Source organism: Tenrec ecaudatus, chromosome 1 (genome assembly GCF_050624435.1).
Source record: "Tenrec ecaudatus isolate mTenEca1 chromosome 1, mTenEca1.hap1, whole genome shotgun sequence".
Taxonomy (NCBI): domain Eukaryota; kingdom Metazoa; phylum Chordata; class Mammalia; order Afrosoricida; family Tenrecidae; genus Tenrec; species Tenrec ecaudatus.
The window spans coordinates 228193282-228205375 of NC_134530.1; the positions used below are offsets into that span (position 1 = coordinate 228193282).

Consider the following 12094-nt stretch of genomic DNA (forward strand, 5'->3'; position numbering starts at 1 on the left):
GGGAGAAAGACTGATGTCACCCAGCCAGACCTAGAAGCAGAATTTTTTATGTGGTAAAACAAATAAACAAACAAACCCCAAGCAAACAGAAATTGTTCACTCCAGATTAGTACGTAAACATAAGCAAGCCTGTGCTTGCTTTTCTTCCTGGGTCATTGGACACTGACTTTTGGATCCTTTTCGAAGGATGAGCAGCAACAAAATCCACCCCACCACGTCCATTCCACCCACGGTGAGTACTAGAGCAGAGGCGTACCCCATAGGGTTTGAGTGGCTGACAGTTCCATAGGCAAATTCCCAGACTTTTCTTGGGTAGCACCTCTTGATGTACTCACTTAGCAACCAAATGCACAAACGGTTTGCATCACCTAGGAACTCTCTCCAGCATGATAAATGATGAAATGAAGGGGGGGAGTGAGAGAAGGAGGAGGTGCGGGATGAAGGCAGGAGAAAAGACGATGGGGCAGGGCATGGACCCAAGTCTCATGCCTCTGTCTCCCATATGAACACAATGTCAGCACGACCGCGGTCATGGCTTCTCCACTAAACTGCATCATCGCTGTGTCCCGAAACCTGGCCATCGGCAAGAATGGAAACCCACCTTGGCCCATGCTCAGGAATGAATTCCAGTATTTCTACCGAATGACCATGACCACTCTCTCTTCAGTAGAAGGTAAACAAAAGTTGGTGATTCTGGGTCAGAAACCTTAGATCTCCGTTTCTGAGAAGAATAGATCTTTGAAAGATAGACTTAATGTGGTGCTCAGTAGAGGACTCAAGAAACCCCACAAGGAACTAATTTTCTTGCCAAAATCTGGATGGTGCCTTAAAACTAATTGAGCGACCAGAATGAGGAAGTAAAGCAGACATGTTTTGGATCATAGGAGGCAGATCTGTTTACAAGGAAGCCATGGACCAGCCAGGTCATGCTAGGCTGTTCCTGACAAGGATCATGGAGGAATTTGAAAGGCACACATTTTTTTTATTGAAATGGATTTAGAGAATTCCCAACCTCCCAGAATACCCAGGTGCTCTTTCTGATGTCCAGGAAGCAAATGGTGTTAAGTATAACTTCGAAGTATTTTCAAGGAATAACTAATATGAAGGCATTTTATCACTTATTTCAAGTTTCAATATATTTTATCTCTTATGTTGGCAAAGATTATTATAGTATACAGAGAGTTTTATGTATTGCAAGTGGTTACAACCATTTTAAAGTACAAAATCAGTAATAGGAACTAAAATTCAGAATGTTATAGTTTTGCACCTAGAATTTCTACTTCTAGAAATTAATTCTGAACAAATAGGAATCAGTGCTGCGTAGGAATCACAAACCCTAGGAAAACAACGATACCTGGAATGTAAGCAGAAGAACTGCATCTGGAATTTCTGAAATGTACCACTCAACTAGTTAATCAATAGAAATTGATGTACATTCCAACTAATAAATAAATAAATACAATATCAAGCTACCGTTTCCTGGGGGCATACATTATTAAAGGCTTTCAAGCTGGTATGTTGGAGAACTGAACTAACGGCCTTAAACCCAGCTCAGCTTGTGTTCGCTGTGCTTTCAAGTTCTCACTTTAATTTTCCCACTAATGTTCCTTGCAGCCCCCTTCATTAACTGTCAGCTCTGTTCTCCCCCACCTCGTCACCACCACTCATCTGTCAGCTTGTGCATTGCTGACATGCTAGAAGCAATATCAATGGCATGCCAGATACAGCAGGGTCACCCATGGTGTACAGGTTTCAGCGTTTCAGTGGAATTTCTAGACTAAGCAGAGACTAGGAAGGACTAGGCATCCACTCTTCAGTGCACAAATAGAAAGGATTATGATAAGTAAAATAAAGTTTTGAAGGATTTTGTTTCACTTCGATCCACAATCAAATTCCTAGACACAACAGTCAAGAAATCAAACAATGTCTCGCACTGGGCACATCGGCTGTGCATCTTCGAAAAGCAAAGATGTCCACTTTGAGGACCAAACACGACTGTCCCAAGCCGTGGTGTTTTCAATGGCTTCATAGACCTGTGCATGCTGGAAAACAAATCAGGAAAACTGGAAAAACTGGATACATTTGAATTACGGTGTCGGTGAAGAAAGTAGTGTAAACGTCCAAAGGAACAATCTGTCTTAAAGGGAGTACAGCCAGAAGAGTCCTTGGCATGAGCATGAGGAGACTTTGCCTCACGTACTTTGGACATGTTATCAAGAGAGATTAGTGCCTGGAAAAATGCACCACGATTATTAGAGGGTCAGTGTAACGGAAGAGGCCCCTCTAAGGTATAGATTGACTTAGTGACGGCATCAAGCATCACAGTTATGAAGATGGCACAGGACTGCTGAACAATGTTCCCCTCTAGTGAGCATGGGGCCACTAGATGTCGGAACAGGCACAATGACACCTAACAAGAGCCCCCTCTCCAATTTTCCCACCGTGTCGGCATTACATCACCTCTGTCCCCCATGGCTCCTTGCACCTATTTTTTAATAGACTAAAGTTTTTTTTCAAGCTTTTATCGGGAAGGAAGGAACAAAAAGGGACGTAAGAGCATGAAAGTTGAATTGGCAAAAGTTATGTGACACATATATTTATAACATAGACCCCAAAAGAGGAGATCAAGAGAGAAGCTATTTGAGATTGCTAATGTATAACCAAACACCCTTATATAATTTGGTTCCTTGGTTTGGAAGTTCAGGGTAAGTTTCAAAACATAAATACACACCAATCTGAAAGAACAACAGCATAGCATAAGTATGTCTGTCTGCCAAGCAAAATCAAAGAAAAGCATAGACAGAGAGAAAGCGCCTGACAGTAATTCTCCTTCAGCCGCTCCAATTGTGCTGTGTTGGAGGTCTAGCTTGCCCTGCACAGAGCACTATAGTTGGGGCCCAGGTGCTTCTGGAACACAGAAGTGATTCTATAGTCTAGTTGATATCAAAACCAATGTGAGAAAAATATCTAAATGATATTTTAAAAGGAATCTACCATTTTATCTTTTAACCTTAGGCCTTCCCTAGCCATGCAGAAAAAATCAATCTTGGCTAATCCACTGACCAAGAAAAAGGGAAACGAACAGACGAAAGCCTGGAACTAAGCAGCTGCTGGATGCTTGACGGGGTATCAGAGGAAAGGTGATCCAAGGGCTCACTAGCAGGAAGAGAGGCACAAAGGGCTGGATTTAGGGACTTCCTTTGTCCACTTTCCAAGGCTGGTCACTAGCTGAATAGACAGAGGTTACCTTACATTGGAACTCAGAGGTCTTAAAACAATATAAAAGTATAGGTTTCTGAGGCCATAATTCCTTGATATTTCTTTGCTGAAAGTTGAAAAAACCTCATATCCCAGCAGAATGTAGCTCTATTGTTCCTCTGGTGGCTTGCATGCTACTGTGATGCTAGAAGTTATGCTTAAAGCATTTCAAATACCAGCAGGGTCGTCCATGGAGGGCAAGTTTCAATGGAACTTCCACAATAAGACAGACTAGGAAAAAGTGTGTGTGTGTGTGTGTGTGTGTGTGTGTGGTTTTATAGGGTAGACTATCAATTTTACACTCAACAATCTGTACACATTATATTTCATTCACTGCAATTCCCCCAATGGAACATCACTTTATCCTACTTGTTTGTTTCCATTCTGCCTTAAAAAAATCTTTCTGAACGTTGTTCTTGAGTTGCCCTTTTGGTCGCAAGTGATTTCTTACTCTAAGATGTACATGCCGCGCTTGTGTTGTTATTCTCTGTTATACTTTGCTATGGTTTGACTGAAAAATGAACCATAGGGATGAGTTTAGTTCTAGACCTGAACTGTGACTAAGGGCTATCATTTCAGGGGTTCTACCAGTTTCTAGCTGACCAATAAGCTTGGTGTTTTTATGATTTCCAATTTTCTCCAACTCTATACTGGACGTTCCAGTGTGGTCCTTTCAGAAGAGTTCGTAGTGTTGCTGGGTACCATTTAGTTATCCTGGCCCCAGGGTCATGGAGTCTAATGTTGGCATGGTCTACTAATTCACTGGACTACTTTGTGTATGTGTGTTCAGTTTTCATCACTCTTTATTCCTCCTGACAGAGACCTACTAATAGTTACACCTTACTTGGTTGCTCACTGTGATAGTCCAGGTTGACTAGAGAAACAAATCCAGAGATTCAAAGAACAATTGTACATTAAGAAAACATCCCAGCCCAGTCCAGATCAATTCCCTAAGTCCAATATTGCCCCATATGTCTGATACTAGTTCATAGATGCCAGATCACATCCATAAGACCAATATTGCCCCATATATCAATATTAGTCTATAAATTCCTCTTTAGACTTATGCAGTCATGCAATGATGCCAAATTCAGGAAGATGACAGACCGACGGGTGCAAATTCTTTTGGATTCTTATGCTGGTGGAAGCAACTCAGTGCTGGCGTGGGTCTCCACGTGGGTCCTCCAGTTACAGGGCTCTAGTGTAGCTCCATGTGAGCTATCAACAGGAATGTCTAACAGGGAGTCTGTGTGTATCTGGCCTCCAGTGAGCTATTTGGAATTGATTCTGACTCATAGAAACTGTACATTTTATGGGAGTAGAAAGTCTTATGTTTCTCTAACAGATATATTGGCAATGAAGGTAAATACCCATGTATACATACCCTCTGTCTAACCTATATGTATTTCTGTGTGTAAATCTATCCTAGTGATCTACTTATAAAAAACAAGCATTGGCAAGTGAAAATCATGATTAGCAGTAGAGCACTGATGTAATGCTGGGAGATAAGCCACTCAGATTGAAAGACACTCAAAGTCGGACGAAAGAAGCGCTGTCTCGTCAAGTAGAGTTGATCTTAATGGTATGGAGGGGGCAAATATTTGCAGCCTTATATTTAATGATGTCAAACAGCTCACAATAAAAGGAAGCAGCTGAAAATTACCATTAATAATTAGAATATTCAATGAATGAAGTATTAATTTGGGAAAACTTGAAGTTGTCAAACTTGAAGATAGATATGCTAGGAATCAATGAGCTGACATGGACTGATATGGCCATTTTAAATTAGACGGTCATATTGTCTACTGTGACAGAAATGACAAATTGAAGAAGAATGGAATCTATCCGAAAGTCACCTCTGTCAGTGATAGGATAATATACACATACCTACAAGGAAAAACAATTATTGTGACTATTATTCAAATTTCCCACTCTTACAAATGCCAAAGATGAAGAAATTGAATATTTATTTCAACGTCTGCATTCTGAAATTGATCAAACATGCAATCAAGATGCGGTGCTAATTACTGGGGATGGAAATACAGTATTGGAATCAAGGAGAAAGAACAGTAGTTGGAAAATATAGACTTGGTGATAGAAATTAAACTGGAGATCACATGACAGAATTTTGAATCAAGAAGACTTAAGAATTGTGGTGCTGGAGAAGAATATTGAAAGTACCATGGATTGCTCAGAGGACAAACTAATCTGTCTTGGAAGAAATATGGCCAGAATTTTCCTTTGAGGCAAAGATGCTGAGACTTCATCTTACATACTTGGGACATGTTATCGGGAGAGGTCAGGACATCCTGTTAGGTGGGGTAGAGAGACAGTGAAGGAGAGGAAGGCACTGACATGGTGGCTGCAACAATGGGCTCAGTTATAGGAACAATTGTGAGGCTGAAGCATGACTGGGAAGTGTTTCGTTCTGTTGTGCATAAGGCCACTATGGAACCAACTCGATGGCACCCAACCACAACCTGTGAGGAGAGATAGTGGATCATCACTCATAAACTAATTTAATTCCTGGCCCATACTGGGTGTTCAACAAATAGTTGTTGGTTTGAATTGTGTCAAGATTTTTAGCCTTGCAAATTCAATAAAGCTTATGTTCCCCTCTGTGCTCCTATGCCTAATAATTGATCTACAAATTTGTCTACCTCCACAGACTGCCATACCCTTCAGTCTAGGACTGTGTCTTTTTCAGCTCCCATTTTCAGGACCTAGAACAGTGCCTATTGTACAGTAAGGGCCTGCTACCATTTTAAAATGTGTTGAAGTAGAAAACACATTTGATACATTTTACTACTCTCACATTTCCTAGTATAGCCCTAGAGCCTCCGTAAATGCCTGAATATGTTTGTCTTCACTTGTCTGCTTAGAGAAGGGGGAACATTCTTTTGATGACTTCACCTGCCCATGACAGGAGAGTGACCACGAAGAACTTTTGGGGATGCTGGAGTCACAAGCATAAAAGGGGGAGTGCCAGACTCTGAAGACTGCCTTCCCTGGATCCCAGAAATGGGAAACACAGATGTCAGAGTCAATGTAGATCTTGCTGACCTTTAAAAGCTGTATTTTCCATTTTGCAATTTGAAGAGCAAGAAAAGATCAAATTAAAGTTGAAATAGCCCATTTGTATTCCCATGTCCTATCCACTGAATCCTGTGGTTCTTGTTATTTCTATGTGCTGTGGAATAGAGTTTGGGCTCCCAGAAACCCTGGACATGTGACAGATTAGAACTGTCGCAGAGGTTTTTCTAAACTGTAATCTTTATAAGAACAGATTATCCATTCTTTCTCCCATGGAACTGCTGGGTGGGTTGGAACTAGCAACCTTTCCGAGAGCAGTTTAGTATCTAGCTGCTGCACCACCAAATTCCCCTCCAAGTGGCAACTAGCATCAGGTACTCTCTGGTACTGCAGTATCTCCAGAACCCAGGCAAGTTCAAGAGATAAGCCAGGGACTGCCTTTCCTAACACGGATGATTTGAAACTGTCTTCTGCCTGCTCAGGGAAGGGGTTAATGGAAAGCAGATTGCTGAAGAGCACTGTACATCATGAATAACAAACACCCTTTTAAGATGAGTATTATGAAAGTGCCAACATATCTTTTTCTAAAATGTATGAACTCTCTTTTGTGTGTGCGTGTGCATATGTGTGTGTGTTTCTTTTGACCCTTTGTGCTACATGGAAAGTGTTATTCAATGCCCACTCCAAAAGATTAGAGCTCTCTGCGAGCAAGGCAGCAACATGCATAACACATCACAGCGCCATCCGGTATCTTTTCCATTTGGGTTCACAGTCAGACATTCCCTGGTTTCAGGGAAAGAGCATTTGCAAAATGGCTCTTGGGGCTTAATTGGTATTTCTTTCTTTTGCCTGCCGCTATAATCCAGGAGAGGAGACTGCAAAGCAATTTGAGAACATTAGCATTGTTCCTAAATACCCGCATACAAGGTTAGGAGATACAACTGGAAAAGCCCAAAGAGCACCGAGGGAGATGGAGGGAGGTTTTGAAGCAGAACACAGGATTCTAATGAACTTGGGCTCTGCCTCCCGGAAGAATCTATCTAAATACATTAGGGCCAACAGAGCAGACGGGAGGCAGCTACCTCAATGCAAGGATATGCTGTTCTCTCTAAGTTGTGAAATGCTGCAAATAGATTTGGGTGGGTTTGAAACTCCGAATCACTACAGGGTGCTAATTATGATATCCATACTGTTGGTGAGCGAGCTATTCCCCCAGCAGGACTCTGGGAGTCACAACATATGCACTCCAGCTGCCCTCACCAATGTCCCCTTTGTGCTCCTCACGGCGGAGGCTTCTGCCCACTTCCCTCCTCTCACTGTGCACATGAATTAATTTGTTTGGAGATTGGAGAAAGGTTTTTGAAATGAAAAGAGTGCGTGATAGGTTCATTCTAGTTATAAATAATTTTTCACAGATTTTTTTTCCAACTCCAGCAGAGTTGTTGTCTAAACGATCAGATATGTAGGGGTCAATGTGATCACACTTTATTCAAGACTCTGCATCCACACTGTGCTACAAGAAATGAAAATAGTATAGATTTCAAACCAATCTCATTTTCGACTCTGAATTTTCAAGGTGTGTACCTTATAGGACAATTTTTCCTTTTTGAGTGATAAAGGGAAGTGACCTGGACAGAGGAGAGTTAAGGGAGAGAGGAATGGGGTGAAGTGGGAGATGAAGAGGTAACCCAAGAGACACAAGTTCAAATCCTCATTCGATTGAATTATCTTATGCTTAGCAAGTCACTTAATCACCCTGGTCTTAATCCTCTTTCTCCTCACTTAAAACAATAATGACTGACACCATTTAATGAGTGCTGACTATGTACTAGCTCCCATGCCGAGAACTCTGCCTACTAAATCTCATTTATCCTTCACAATAAACTTGCAGATCTTGTAACTTTATTATCTCTATTTATAAAGGGGAGAGAGGTGACTAAAATCTAATGAGTTGTTCAAATAAGTGGAAAAGCTGCGTGTTAGTCTGAATACTTTAGAGAAACAAATCCACAGAAACTCATGTAAAAGAGAGAGTTTGTGTAAAGGGTTAAATGCACATCAAGAAAACATCCCAACCAATTGCTGCCAAAGCCCACAAGTCCAACATTAGCCCATATGTCCAACACCAATCCACAAAGTCCTCCATCTCACAAAACAGACATAATGAGGCCGACTGCAGGAGGAAAGCCAAGTCAGCGACTGTGTGAGCATCCCAGTGCTGGAAGGCGTGTCCACACAGCTGCTCCAGCACCCAGGACTGCATCAGGGTAGGTCCATGTGGCTTCTCCTCAGGTATGTCTTGCCAGCTGAAGCAGCGCTGGCAGGGGTCTCCACACGACTGCCCTAGCACCCAGGGCTGCATTGGGATAGGCCAATGTGGCTTCTCCTCAGGTATGTCTTGCAGGAAGTGAGCCTTGCCAGCTGAAGCAGAAAACTGACTAAGGCAGCTGCACCCTGGCCCAACCATCAGAAAGCAAGAGACCCAAGAACTAGAAAGGCAAGGCTCACTGAGCCATTTATCCCCCCCCCCCTCGCTTCAATTAACCCCACATGTGCTTATCAGCCAGGTTGGCACAATAAACTAACTATCTCAAGCTGGCACTTGAACACAAAGTGTGAGTACAAAGTTCTTGTCCTTGGGTTTCCATTTTGAACTCTATATTGACAATCCCTTTGCTTGGTTTACTGATCATATTGAGGAAATAAATGAGACTCATATGGATTATAATAATTGAAAAACAAGAACCTTATGATTCAAGGTTTTAAGATTATCATTATTATTATGCCACTGATTAGTACTGGTAGTAGTAGTAGTTTATTTTTCCAGTTCACATGAGTATGTCTACTCATTACAAAACAAATGATTTCTACTTACCATGTTATAAGGAAGGAACTCTTTCAGAGAGAAGGCATGTCTTTACGTAACATTAAGTCAAAGTCCACATAGCTCTGCAAACATTCTCTAAGTATAATGCCTATGCGGTACCATTGCACTTTCAACTTGGAAGGAAGAGAAAGGGGAGTAGAACATTGGCTCTTCCAGTAATGCAAGTACACGGAGAATAGTGCAGCTCAAGGAGGAACATGCCAGACAACCTGTCTCATTGTCCCAGGACAACTATCACAGAAATCACACACGTGGATCAATTTAAAGCTATATTACAAGAAATGTGTTTTCTCACAGTTTGGGAGGTTAAAAGTTCAAAACATAGTCAACTATGTCATTCCTTCCCTGTTGGCAACTTGAGTGAGTGTTTCTTGGCAATCCTCACATGACATCTCTCTTGTCTTGGATGGGCATACCCCTGTGTCTAAGCTGCTCCTTTATGACTCACAAGTGATTCGTTTTAGGCCCCTTTCTAGTTGTGTATGATCCAATCAGCATAACAAATTCCCTAACAGGATTGCATCCACAGATGTTAGGGTTAAGATTTCCACACATATTGGAGGTAGGCGGGTACAATTTAATCCATCACTGACCCCCAAATCATAGAAAAACATTCTGCTACTTTGGAGAAGAGATGTAGCACATAGACTAAAGATCAAGAAAAAATTCACACCTGTTTCTTGAGGGGTAGATAGAACTCATGCCTTGAAGGACTCAGACGGAGATGAAAACAGTGCTTCCTAAAGAAGGGGGTCTGGGAGCCAAATCATGAAGCTGAATTCAGAAGGTGCCCAAGAATTAATGAGTATGTAGTTTAATGGGAATGTGGTACTGTAGAAGAAACACAAAATTCAAACTCGAAATTCTGACTTTGTGACTTATTGACTTGCTATTGGGCAAAGCCCTAGCTATAGTTGGTGCCACCTTGACCATTAAAAAACGAGAAAAGGTAATAATCCCTAGCTTGAAAATGTATGTTCTGTAAACTAAAACATCCTAAAGGAAATACGAAGTTTTTAAAGTATTCCGTTTCCTTTTTTCCTGGATTAGAGAAAAGGAGCAGGGCCAATATAAATAACATTGATGACAAATATATACGGGCTATATAGTCCAGAGCCTGAAAAGCAGCAACCCAAACAGACTCCAGTGTTCACTGCAGCACTGTTCACAAAAACCCCACAGTGGAAGCAACCCAAATGCCCATCAATAGATGAATGGATAAACCATATGGTAAGTAGAGATAATGAACATTTCAGTGACAATAGACAATTCAGCGTGATAGTTTAACTTGTGTGTCAACTTGACTGGACCAGAAGTCATAATAGTTTGGCCATAAAAACCTAATAATTTTCCATGCATAATGTACCTAATACAATGTTATCACCTCCATAAAGAGATCTGCATTGAGCAACCCATCAGTTATAATATTAGGTTATGAGGCAACATCCTTAATTAGATCATAGTCCTGATGCAATCATTTGTGAGACAGTTAATGTTTATTGCGCCAACCTGGCAGATAAACTCATGTGGGGTTAATTGAAGGGCGGAGAGATAAATTGTTCAGTGAACCTCGCCTTTCTAGTTCTTGGGTCTCTCGCTTTCTGATGGTTGGACCAGGGTGCAGCTGCCTTAGCCAGTTTTCTGCTTCAGCTGGCAAGGCTCACTTCCTGCAAGACATATCTGAGGAGAAGCCACATTGGCCTATCCCAAAGCAGCCCTGGGTGCTAGGGCAGCCGTGTGGAGACCCTTGCCAGCACTGAGATGCTTACACATTCACTGACTCAGCTTTCCTCCTGCAGTCGGCATCATTGCCTCTGTTTTGTGAGATGGAGGAGGACTTTGTGGATTGGTGTTGGACATATGGGTTAATGTTGGACTTGTGGGATTTGGCAGCACTAGGTTGGAATGTTTTCTTGATGTGCACTTACCCTTTATATAAATCTCTCTCCTATACATGTGAGTTTCTTTGGATTTGTTTCTATAATGTACCCAGACTAGCACAATTTGAAAGGAAGTTTTCTCAGGGTTATAGACTGCTTCCAATACAAATAGATTCTGTAGAAAATCTTGCTTACTTGCTTGCTTTTTGATGGATCTGGATCCTGCATCTGACTTACCCTCTCACCCTTCTTTCGACTTGAGCGCAGCCTGTCATAGTACACGCATATCTTTGAAGTCATCAGCAACCTACCAGCTGACTGGCCAACCTTGAATTTATTTGCCTATGCAACCACCAACAGCCTCTGGTTTTCCTGCTGATATTGGTTTCAAAGGTTTTTATATTTACTCAAGTCAAGAGAAATTTCCAGGTTAACATCTGACCCACAGGTTTGGATGGAATTTTCCCAAATTTGGAAATTGCCTGTCTCTACAACTGTGTGAAACATTTTCTGAATATGAATTCACACACACACACACACACACACACACCACAAGCTTCATAGGTTTTGCTTCTCTGGAGAACCTGGCCTAAGACATTTAGCCATGAAGAGAAATGAAGTCCTGGTACATACCACAACCTGGAGAGACCATGAAAATATTATGCTGAGTAAGTAACGTAAGTCAGTCACAAAAGGACAAATATGGTATGATCTCATTTACATAAAATACCTAGAGTAGGCAAACATGTAGGGTTTGAAGTAGTTACCAGGAAGCATGAAGGTATGCTGGTGGGGCAGCAGTTAAGCACTTAGCTGCTTACGAAGCAGTTGGCCTTTGGATATCCAGTAGCTCCATGGACAAAAGACGTGGCAATTTGATCATGTAAAGATTATCATGGAAAAACTCTGTGCATCCACTCGACAAGTCAAAATCGATTCAATGACAACAATCATTAGCAGGACAGAAAAGAGAAGTGGAGAGCTTTGTTTAGGAAATATTGAGGTTCTGTTTATGGTAATAAAGAAATTGGCAACA

General features: G+C 41.5%; 1 pseudogene; it reads left to right on the forward strand.

The window, feature by feature from the left end:
* The first annotated feature begins 531 nt into the window (after window positions 1–531).
* LOC142437355 (dihydrofolate reductase-like) lies at window positions 532–1099 on the forward strand (annotated as a pseudogene).
* The last annotated feature ends 10995 nt before the right edge of the window (window positions 1100–12094 follow it).